Source organism: Carettochelys insculpta, chromosome 29 (genome assembly GCF_033958435.1).
Source record: "Carettochelys insculpta isolate YL-2023 chromosome 29, ASM3395843v1, whole genome shotgun sequence".
Taxonomy (NCBI): domain Eukaryota; kingdom Metazoa; phylum Chordata; order Testudines; family Carettochelyidae; genus Carettochelys; species Carettochelys insculpta.
The window spans coordinates 10,123,591-10,135,899 of NC_134165.1; the positions used below are offsets into that span (position 1 = coordinate 10,123,591).

Below are 12,309 nucleotides of genomic sequence, written 5' to 3' on the forward strand. Positions count from 1 at the left end.
GATGATTGCGCAGTTCGCCCCTGTCCTTAGCAGATATCCTAGAGCGGTTATAGCAGCTGGGTGTTGTAGCCTGGCCATCGCTGCACTGCAGGAAGTATAGAAGAATTCAGGTGCAGACTAGCAGGAATACAGAAAAGCAGGAGTGAAGGGCACTGAGAGAGCAGTTTCAGGGGGCGGGGGTCTAGACAAACAGAGGGCACTGTGGATCAGGACTCAAGTGTGCTGGTAGAGATGACTGGAATGGGTGTGGGTCAGAAATGATGTGCACAGGCAGAATGATGGGGGCAGCAGGAACTTGAATAAGAGTGAGTCTGCAGAGCACAGGTAAATCTGTGTGTGGGAAAGCCCTACCTATAGGATACCAGGCTAATGAGAGTTATGCCCCTCTCCCTTTTATGCAGGTCTTTTTATCTTTGGATGTCAAAGCACTTTACAAAAGAGGTCAGGATCATTATCCCCATTCTCCAGTAGGGAGACTGAGGTACAGAAAGGGGACTTGCCCAACGTCGTCCAGGAGGCCAGTCGCAGCACCCATGTCTCCTGAGTCCCAGCCCTTATGCAATACAGGATGATATTGACAGGTACCGTAAACTTACTGACCACTACGCCTACCTTCATGCCTCCAGCTTCCATCCCAGACACACCACACGATCCATTGTCTACAGCCAAGCACTAAGATATAACCGCATTTGCTCCAACCCCTCTGACAGAGACAAACACCTACAGGATCTCTACCAAGCATTCTTGAAACTGCAATACCCACCTGAGGAAGTGAAAAAACAGATCAACAGAGCCAGACGTGTGCCACGAAGCCTCTTACTACAGGACAAGCTCAAGAGAAAAACCAACAGAACACCGCTAGCCATCACCTACAGTCCTCAGCTAAAACCTCTACAGAGCATCATCAGGGATTTACAACCCATCCTGGACAATGATCCCCCACTTTCACAGGCCTTGGGAGGCAGACCAGTCCTTGCCCACAGACAACCTGCCAACCTGAAGCAAACCCTAACCAGCAACTATACACCGGACCACAGTCACTCTAACTCAGGGACCCATCCATGCAACAAACCTCGTTGCCAGCTCTGCCCACATATCTACACCAGCAACACCATTACAGGACCTAACCAGATCAGCCACACCATCGTGAGTTCATTCAGCTGCACATCTACCAATATAATTTATGCCATCATGTGCCAGCAATGCCCCTCTGCTATATGCATCGGACAAACTGGACAGTCTCTACGTAAAAGAATAAACGCACACAAATCACACATCAGAAATGGCAATATACAAAAACCCGTAGGAGAGCACTTCAATCTCCCAGGCCACACAGTAGCAGACTTAACAGTAGCTATCCTACAGCAAAGAAATTTGAGGACCAGACTCCAAAGAGAAATTTCTGAGCTATAATTCATCTGCAAATTCGATGCCCTCAGCTCTGGCTTAAACAAAGACTGCGAATGGCTGGCTAAATACAGAAGCAGCTTCCCCTCCCTTGTGTGTTCACACCTCCAGATCAACTGCTGGTAGTAAGCCTCACCCTTGCTGACTGAGCTAACCTTGTTATCCCCACCCTTGCTCTGGCTTATTTATACCTGGCCTTGCAGATTTCCAAGACCAGCATCTGATGAAGTGAGTCTCTGCTCACGAAAGCTCATGCTCAAAACTTTTCTGTTAGTCTATAAGGTGCCACAGGACGTTTCGTTGCTGTTACAGATCCAGACTAACATGGCTACCCCTCCGATACTGAGGATCAGGTGAGCCATGCCCTGAAATGCTATTGTTGGAGCTGAGAGGATTCTGGCAAAAACTTTCCATGGCCATGTGCTGCAAACCTAAGGCAAATTTCTCTGCAGTACCAAGTCCATAAAACTTTTGTGTTCACCTGCTGCGAATGTTCGGCCTCTTGAGTGCTTCCCCTGGTGAAAATTCTCAAACAGAATGTTTTTCGCCTGGACTATTTGTGAAGAGCAAATGCCAGACCCTAAACAGAATGGCAAAGCTTCCAGTTTGTACCTCCAGGCTCCTGCTGGGTGGGATACAATGTACAAATCACATTGGAAGCTGCCTGGGGAAAGGACCATCTTTGTGTTCTGTGTACATAGCTTTGAGGGAGCGCTGATTACACCCCACTGTGCTAAGCTATTAGGTGTATTACGATAGCACGTAGGTGCCAAGACCCCATTGAACTAGGTACTGTATGTTATTTATTTGGTGAATTAGGCTCATATCCATGGAATGTGTAAGCCACTGTACACAGAATAAATTTTACGTGCTGGGTGGCACCTGAAACTCTCCTGGGTGACTGCCCAAGCACACAGCTTTGAGGGAGCACTGATTACACCCCCATTGTGCTAAGCTATTAGGTGTATTATGATAGCACCTAGGTGCCAAGACCCCATTTTCCTAGGTACTGTATGTTATTTATCTGGTGAATTAAGCTCATGTCCATGGAATGTGGTGTTTCTATTGGTGGTGCACATCCACATATGCTTTGGTGCACATAAAATTTATTCTGCCCATGGATGGAAAAAATTAAAGAGAACACTTGACCTCATGCATAACTGTGGGTCTTGAGTGCTACTGCAATACACCTAGGCTATGTCTACACTACAGTAGTAGTAGTGGTAGTAGGCATCCTTCAGTCTATGTAGACTATGGATCGCGCCCTTTATAGTTTCAATGGAGGACTTCATTTACAGCGTCTACTGTGACTATGAAGACCCACACGAGAGTGACAGTCCTTGCTGCATCTCTTGCAGATGTGGTGGGTGTCTGGCAAGTGCTTAGTGTGCTTTCTGTGCACTCGCTTCTCCTCTGCTAGCTGTCTGATCCTCATCTCGCCCTTCTGAAGGCCCTTGTGTAACCCCTGCCTCCATCTGCTGCAGCGATCTTTCGAAATAAGCTCTTCCAGAAGATCTTGTCTGAAAAAAACTTCTTTCAAAAGAGCATGCCCATGCACAAAAAAGTGGATCGCAAGATCGACCCTCTCTTTCAATAGACAGCATCCACACAGCCCCTGCTTTTTCCAAAGAAGAGGCCAAGGATCAAAAAAATCTGGTGCCGTCAGGACGGCTCTTTTAAAAAAAGGGCTTGTGGAGCATCTACACACTTTTTTATCGAAAGAAGCTTTCGAAAGGAGGCACTCCTCCTGATCAGGGAGAGGAAGAGGGCTTCCAGAAGAACAGCTGCATTCTTTCCATTTCAGACTGAAGGAGTGAATTTTGTCTGTAGATGCTCCGCATGTTCTATTGAAAAAGGGCCATATTTTCCAAAAGAATGTCTAGTGTAGATGCAGCCCTAATAAATAATATACAGCACCAAGCACAATGAGCCTGAGTGAATGACAGTGGGTCCTAGATGTTATGGTAATTCACTTAATAAATAATGTACAGCCCCTGGCATTATGGGGCCCTGGTCCCTAACTAGAACTAGTACTGTAATAATAATAATAATAATTAATAATTAATTAATTAATAAATATGGCATTGCCTCTCTTCTGAAACTGGAATATTTCTCTTCCCCCTCACCCTAATTCACCCTGCCCTTAGCTAACCAATGTGGCCCTGCCAGTGAAAAGGGAATCGGAGACTCTACCATTTGAAATTTGTGCTGCTTCAGTTAGTTATACTCGTTTAATAGATTATTTGCGTGACACTTTACAGTTCCACCACCTACCTAAAGGACAGCCCAAAGGGCATCTTCAGATGTAACATGAACCTTTCATCGTCTGCGGTTCAACCTAGCCACAGGCCAAAACTCCCTTCTCTTATCCCTTGCAAACGATTTGCTCGGCGATGTTATTGCTCAGTATGTGCAGTGCATCAACCACAGCTCTGGTGCTTATAAAGGCAAAGGGCCAAATTCAGCCGTCGCACAGACAGATTCAATTCCCATTGGCTCTGGTGTTGGCTGAAAGCAGAATTTGATCCCACATGCCCTTGAACAGCAAGTAGTGTTGCAGAGAAGGGAAGATGAAAGGAACTGTCCTGGGAGGTGGGAGTTGTGTGCCAAGGAGACCGTGAAAATGTCAGCAATTTGGGCTTATCGTAGGCTGCAGCCTCGGTGCCGTCATATAAGAAAGGATCCAGGTTGGATTCTCCTGGTGAATTATATCCTTGAAGCAGCTGTTCAAACACTCTAGAAATGGTTTATCCAGCCAGGATCACCTCTGTAACTGAACTCCCCCTCCAAAGGCTTGGCCAATTAATCGCCTTGCAAACTGCCCTGGCATTGTTACCTCATGCTGCGGCGCCAGAGGGAAGGCTCAGGAGGGCTTCTGGTATATTTAGAGCTGATGAAAGGTCCTACCCAGCTGGCACCAGGGGAGGATGAACCTCCCGCTCCAATCCCCGGAGAGCTAAATTGGGATTTGTCCAAGCACGCTAGGAGTGAGAGCTTGCTAGTCGCCCTTCCCCACGCAGCCTGTGTAATAATTGTTCTTGTGAGTAGTGGTGTCTCTCCTCTTGCTGCTTGTCTTACCCCCCTCTCTTGCCCCTACACACATGTGCGCGCACACACACGCACACGCACTGGCTCAGGGAATGCTCTATGGCATGTTGTGTGGTGCAGCATACAGATGGACCTGCCCAGATTATGCATAGTGTGTTGCCTAGGGAGAGACACCTGCTCCACTAGGGGGCGATAAAGCTCATGCCACCTTCTTCATCAGCTCTCAGGGGCCCATTGCCCAGTTGAGCCCAGAGCGGAGGCAAGGTTCTGCTGCACTGAGGGCATCAGCTTGACTCTAACGCGGAGCCAGACGTGGGCAGACCACGTCTTCAGGCCTTGGGCTGTTTTGATGAGCCTCGACACAAGGGGGAACGGGGCCTCCTCTCACATGGCTGGCATAAATCGTGAGCCGCTGCCCTGAAGAGCCCCCGCTCTGGCAGAATGGGTGAGAGCAGAATTTGACCCAGAGATGCAAATCCAGGGGGTCATTTGGAACAGTGCTTGCTTGGCGCTAGACTCCTAGAGGCCCAGCCCATGCTGGAGCGGCTGGACCAGGTTAGTGAACGATCATCCCAGTTTGGATTCCTAACAATGCCAGTGGGGTAAAATTCTCCATGATGCTCAGGACAGGAAGAGTGGACTGGGAATTGGGACACCTTTGTGGCCTAAAGTGGCCTGAAAAAGAAAAGCAGTGGGAGTGTCTATCTTCACTCCCATGTCTGCCTGTTGTCGCCCTGCTCCTGAAATAAATTCTGCCCCCCAGCCCCCAAACCAGTCCTGTCCTCCAGTTCCCCACATCCCTGCAGCTTCTGCTGTTCTTCAGCCCCCATTCTTGGGCCCTGGGACTGCCCTCAGCCCCTTTCCAAGCTTGGCATTGCAGGGTAGGAAGAAGCAGAGATGATCACAGGAGGAGATGGGGCAGCAGAACCACCCTGAATTCCTGGGCTCTTTCTGCTCTCTTGTAAGAATGGTGTCAGCTCCTGCTGGGAGAGGGAGCTCTGCCTGCTTCCTGCTGCAGCTCCACATTGGCTGCTCTTCCCCAGGAAGTAGCTGGATGGGAAAAGCAGCCAGTCAGAGGAGGACCAACCCCCATTCATCCACACATTGGCTCACAACATAGAAATTCTAGCTGGCAACCTGGTGCGCTTTGAATGCTGACATGAGTTCTGTTTCTGGCTGGGCCACAGACTCCCTGTGTGACCTTGGCTGAGTCATTTAATCTGTCCTGTGCCTCTTAGTATGGCAAAAACCATGATTTTGGCTTAAAAATCATAATATTTTAAAAACAGTGCATCTGAGGTTTTTTCCCCCATTGCCTTCTGGCTTTTGCACTTTGGAGGGCCACATTTTCCAGCTGTACTCCATAACCACGAGGACAAGAAATGGATTATTTTTTAAACAAAAGCCGAGACTCTGATGTATTCACATGACTCCCAGAGCTCAGGATATAAGAAAACCCTCCAAACTTTATGAGACTTTAGACACAACTCTGAGAGTTCCCAGCACTGATTTCCTGAGACTAATATGTCCTACCCATAAAGCTACAAAATGATATATGATTGCTAGGTGTTGAGGATGGTATAAATAGCTGAGAGGTGGATGTTCTCCTTATTACTATGATACCTAGCTCTTATAAAATGCTTTCCAACTGCAGATCTCAATGCATTTTACTAATGTGGTCAGAAGTATTTTACCTATTGCATAAGGAAACTGAGGCACAGTTAAGTGAAATCACTTGCACTCCCACCCTGCTGCCCTGTCAACTACATAACACCGCCTCTCTGTGCAAGCCTTATCTGTGTGCTTAGCCTAGTTTTGGAAGCTATAAGCCTCAGACCTGGCAGATTTCTTCTTCTGCCTCTGGAAGAGAGAGTTTCAGTTTTTCCTCCCAACTGGGGCTGGAACCAATCAAGAACTGATCTGCTCCCAAGAACAGCTGAACTTTTTCTGACATTTCCAAATAGACAAGGACAGTTGCCCTTAGGAGCTCCCCCAGCGCATTCTGGTCACAGCTCAGAGACTGTTGTTTTGCCTAACAAGGGGAGAAATGCGCTTTGGAAAGGCCAGGTGACCTTACTTTGCAGCTCTGCTGAGCATCAGCACTGCTTATTGTAATAAAAAGAGAGAGAGAGAGAGAGAGACCTGGCAAGGTCTGTTGGGAGGTATAGACAGTGCAGATTTCTTCCTCCAGTGAGTATATTTCAGACCTGGCACAATTTAAATGGCAAATGCTGGAAAAGGACAGAGGGAACACAAATATGGTTTCATTCTGCTGCGTCACCCCCTCTCACCTCCGCCTGGAGAGGCGCCTGCTGGAAGGAGGAGATGTCTTCTAATGATGAAAATGGTTTCCTGGCAAGTCAGACCTCTCTGGGAAGCATCCTTGGTCAGGCCATTTTTCAAGGACACCCAAGGAACTGGGTGCAACTGGTGATGACGTCTAAGCCCCTGGAACTTTTTCACTCATTTTTCAAAGCTTTGGTTGGGGAGGTGGCTTTGGTGCTTGTGTTTCTCAGTGTTCTTCCAGACCTGGTTCGGAAGAAAAGAGGAGGAGGAGGAGGAGGAGCTCTTCTGATGTGTGTTTATGCCTGGAAAATGGGAAACAAGAACAGGGGGCTGTGATAATGGAGGATACTAAGTCAGGGGACAGAGCACAGACGGGCAAAGGGGAGCCTGCAGAATGGCAGAACAGGTCTGAGCTGGGGAGTTTCCCGTTTTTCCAGCACTCTTGTTTTATTGGGAAAAATATAACAGGAGACCCAGTTGTGATTTTTTGAAAGCTGAGCCATCCCCCCTTCTCCCCTGCGCTGGTGAAAATGGCTCTGATCCCAGCCTCAAGTGGCTCAGCTGACAGTGGGAAAGCAAAGTCCTGGTGCAGGGAATTTTTAACACCAGCTCTTTCTTCAGGTTGGACAGCAGGGACTTCCAGAGGCACCTTTCTGACTTTAAAGAATTTCCAGGCATAAACACACAACAGATTTCTTAACTCGGGGGCTGTGTCTGCTTTGGTGTCTGGGCAGCATCAAGCAGAGCGGGGTCTGCAGCTGAAATAATCACACTAAATACGTGGGAAGCTGCCTGGTTGGTTGGAGCTAATTCACACCGCATGTTCTGTTCATCATTTTCACTGGCATGGAGGGAGTGTGAGATGCCCCTGTTCTGCCTTAGAACTAGGCTCAGTGATTAACGCAAGCTGCAGAGAAGTGGGGGATTCGTAGATACTGAGGCCAGAAGGGATCTGCAAGGCTTGTAATCTGACCTTCTGTACAGCACAGGCCAGAGAATTTCACTCCGCTACCTCTGCACTCAGCCCAATGAGTCAACGCAGCTTCCTCCCAATTTGAAGTGGAAAAGCTAGGGAGAATCCCCCACTTCCGATGGGCGTTTTTCCAATGGTCAGTTACCCTCACTGCTAAAAACTATGCAGGCAGTCCGGTACCACCTTAAAAACAAACAATTTTATTTATTAGGTAATGAGCTTTCTTGGATAAGATTCTAATCTGATTGTGGTTGGCTTTAATGTCCAGTCTTGGCCTTGGCTTCTTGTTACGTCTTTCTCTGCTAGATTAAAGAGACTGTTAGTACTCACTATTTTCTTCCCCATCAGGTCCTGACACACCTGCAAGTCACATCCCCTTGGTGGGGTGCATTATCTCCTCCTGGTGGTGGTGAGGTGACAGTCAACTAGAGATTGATGAGCTTCCTGCAGTGTTCCATCTAATTTTTCCACCCATGGGTGGAATAAACTTTGGTATGTGTATAAAGGCAAGTCCAGATGTGCGCCACCTATAGAAACACAGGCTGCCCACTGTGGGTGGCTGTGGGCACTCTGCTAATCAGCTGGGCAGCACTTGAATCTCTCCTGGGAGGCTGCCCATCCGCTCATCTTACAGGAACACTGCTTGACTGGTTTGCTCAGGTTGCAGAGGGTTGTGCATTCTGCCCTAGAGAGTCCCAGGTTTGAGCCTTGGGACAATTCCTGCCCTCCTTAATATTACACACTGCAGTCTGAGCCTGACACTCTGAGCCCCTTCATCTGGAAGTGACCCCCATGGCCCAAGTTGATGCTACACATGCCTATGCCTGTGCATACTGGGTCATGGTGAACCTCACACTTATCACTCCAAACCAGGAGCTTCTATGCTATCAAGATGTAGACAAGAATCCAGTGAAACCACCAGGAGTTAAAGAAACTCTTAAGGCTGTAAACTCTTTAGGGCAGGAACTGTCATTTATTCCAAGTGTTTACAATTCCTAGCACATGAGGCCCACCCTTGAACATTTCTGCTCTATAAAGAAGATTGCAGTGTTTTGCAGGGTGGCATACAGCATTAGATTAAGACTCATGACACCTGGATTTTTAGTTTGGCTCTGGCCTTCGGCAAAATTGTTTCCCTTCCAATTGCTTTTCTGTCTTGTCTATTTGGATTGCAAGTTTCCTGGTGCAGGGGCCATCTCTCATGATATGTGTGTACAATACCTGATAACAACAGGCCTCGTTCCTGGTTGGGTACTAGTTCTTTATTCCCTCCCTTCCACTTTGAGGGCATAACCTACCAGTTCTTTGCCCTACCGGACCCCTGGAGTAAGAGCTGAAATGACAAATATCCCTTCTAATGAAGCAATGGCATATTCCAGGTGCTGCTTCAAATGGTCATGGTAGGTTTGAATCACACCAAGAGGAATGTGCAGACAACTTTATAACGCCCAAGGGATTAAGGAAACGTCTAGCGACTGCTTTCAGTAAGTTGATCCGAGGCACGTTGGTATGCTTTGATAAGCCATTAATGCAGGATTTAGGTTACAGGACAGCTGAGTAGCAGGGGTGCTTTGATGGTGGCTTTCCTGGGGCTGGAAAGCCCATATAGATTCATAGAATTTAAGGCCAGAAAGAACCATTACTGTCGTCTATTCAGCCCTCCTGCAAAGCACAGAGCATAGAATTTCACCTACTGAGCCCAGCATCCAGCCCATAATTTCTGGCAGAATTGGGGTGTTTCATTTAAAACGACATCTAATCTTGATTTAAAGATTTGGAATGATGGAAAACCCATCACATCCTTGAGTAAGTTGTTCCAAAGGTTAATCTTTCTCCTGGTTAAAAATTGCACCTTATTTCTAGTCTGATTTTGTCTCATTTCAACTTTCAGTTGTTGGATCTGATTATTCTTTTCTCTGATTCATAGACATTGAAGGCCAGAAGGGACCATTTCTGATCATCTAATCTGACCTCCTGCATAACATAGGCCAGAGAGCTTCAACTAGTGATGCATGCATCTATAACTTCTGGTTGAGGGCGAACATGTCTTTTAGAGACAGTCCAGAATAAAAGACTTCAAAAGATGGAGATTCTACTGCATCCCAAGGTAAATTGTTCCAATACTTAATCACCTTCACTTACAAAAGAAACCTGCTGTTTATTTCTAGTCTGAATCTGTCGGGCTTCAGCTTCAAACTGTTGGATCTCATCCTCCTGTTGGCTGCCAAATTAAAGAGCTCTTTGCTACCAAGAAATATCCTCTATAAGTACTTATTGACCCAAATCAAGTCACCTTTTAACTTGTTCTTAGATGAACAAAATAGAATTGAGTTTCTTTCATCGTGCACTGTGAGTCAGGCTTTCCAGATCTCACATCAAGTGCTGATCAGAATTTTTTTTTAAAAAAATCATTTTCATTGATATTTTCCATGAAAAATTTTGACTTTTAATCAAAAACCACCACCCCAATTAATTCTGTTTGGGTTTTGACAGCCAAAATCAGAACATTTTCAGCTGAAAAGCCCCAAATATTAGATAAAAAATTGAAAATATTTTTGCTAAAACCCACGGAAAACCAAACATTTTTCAGATTGTGGGTGTTCTATTTTCTAACCCAAAACTGTGAACCTTATAGGGAAGCAGCTATGTGCTGCTAAAAATGTTTAAGTGAAAGTCATAATTTTCTGTTTTAAAAAAAAACAATTTAAACAGAATTTTTTCAATCTACTCTTGGAATTGTTCTTGTTAGTTTTGTCTGACCCATTTTCAAATGGTTAATAGCCTTTTTTTTTTTTGGCAGTAGCGAAGAAGGATATGCCAGTGGTTAGAACACTGCCTTAGCATGTATGTGAGTCCAGCTCAATTCTTTGCTCTACCACAGACTTCCTATATGACCTAGGTCAAGTCACTTAACTTTTCTGTGCTTTGTTTCTCCATCTGTAAAACTGAGATGCAAATACTTTCCTACCTGACAGCAGTGTTGTGAGGATTCAACATGAACATGATATAAAGATTGAGAAATGCTTGAAATCTACTAATAAAAAGTATTTTTCAAAACTAGGGGTTCTCTAGGCTGGATCTTACACTATTCAAGACAATGGAATTTTTAACATTGATTCAAATGGTAAATCTTATAGACCACAATCAAGGTTTGTCTCAGTTTCACCCTCCATAAGGTCATCAGATTGGCTCCTTAAGTGTCACCGTAGCACATCTTTTCTATTCATTTTTCTGGCTCTTCTCTACACCTCTATATGCATGTATTTGCCAATAAACAGATCCAATGTATTCCTGTGTTTTATGGCAGCTGACTAGCTATTTATTCTAAAGCACTCCCTATATATCTCCATTCATCTCCTTATTTTATTTGTAACTATAAACTAACAGCTCTGTCATCTTCAGTATTTATGCCATTGACTTACTATTACATTTTTTATTAAATAAAGGGGAGGGGGAGGGGAAAATGCAGCCCTCCATCCATTTTCAGGAAACAAATGTGTCTCTTCTTCTTATATTTTTAGGTGTCTGCCAACTCTGTGAAATGTGCCTGGTAATTTACAAGTCTCCTCTTGAAGACACTGGAGGAGGGTGATTTTATATATATAAATATACGTATTTTATATATATCTATATTTGAGTCTTGAGTCTTTTTTATGTCTCCAGAGAAACTTACAATTGTAATTTATTAGGGCTTTGGAGCGTGGTCGTCATTTTGATTTGTCTCTCCCTCCTGGATCTGTGCTCTTCGGTTTTTTGGTTTTTTTTTTCCCTTTTCTTCTTTCCCCTTTTAAAAGTGGGCTCAGAGCATCATGGAAAGTGTTGCATTCGTTGATAGCCCTGCAGACTGGAAGGTCCTTTTTACCCTTAGAACAGTGTCCCATGGGCAGCAGCAGCTCCCTGATGTATTTGATTCTCAGGGTCTGTCTACAGGAGCCACTTGAGGAGACGTGCCCACACGAGCTGGGGTTAAACTAGGCTGCTAAAAACAAATGTATATGTAATCATCCATAGACAGACTCAGACCTGGGACCTCTGGAGTTCAGTGCATCAGCCCCTGCAGTTTCAGGTAAAAAACCAGCTGGCTCGCAACTAAGACCGTAGAGGAGACTTATTCTTTCACTGCATCTGGTCTAGGTACCACTACATGAGCTAGTGAACCGAATCCAATATGTACACACTTCCCCTAGCTGGGAGAGTGTCTCTGAAGCTCCAGAGACCCTGTTGAAATCCTGAATGAGCCCCCACCCACAGATTTACTTGAACCCAGTGTTAAGGGTGTTTCACTAAAAGTTGTTATTCAATATGGAGTCCCCGTTGGGATCCATCTTTAAAATGGAGTCTGGAAAAATCGCTGAGTCATCACCCCCCTCAGAAAAGGGCGCGAACTAAAGGCTGGAAAAAAGGGCGTCACATGGTACAAATACGCCTGGAGACAAGAAGCTGTAAGAGGAGGTGACCCAGCCTACTCTGGACTCTCTCTCTGTCCCTCTGCTGCCTCCCCAGCTTTGAGCTGAAGCACTGGGGGAAGAGGAGACCCCCTGGCGGCTAGGGTGAAACACTCCTAAGCTACGTCTACACGTGAAGCCTACATCAAA

General features: G+C 45.8%; 1 long non-coding RNA gene across 1 annotated transcript; it reads left to right on the forward strand.

Moving 5' to 3' along the window:
* Positions 1-9,785: 9,785 nt before the first annotated feature.
* On the forward strand, positions 9,786-11,301 carry LOC142003376 (uncharacterized). The gene is made up of 3 exons (XR_012642817.1): positions 9,786-9,821; positions 10,515-10,562; positions 11,236-11,301. It is a non-coding gene; the product is annotated as an uncharacterized LOC142003376 (long non-coding RNA).
* Positions 11,302-12,309: the final 1,008 nt, after the last annotated feature.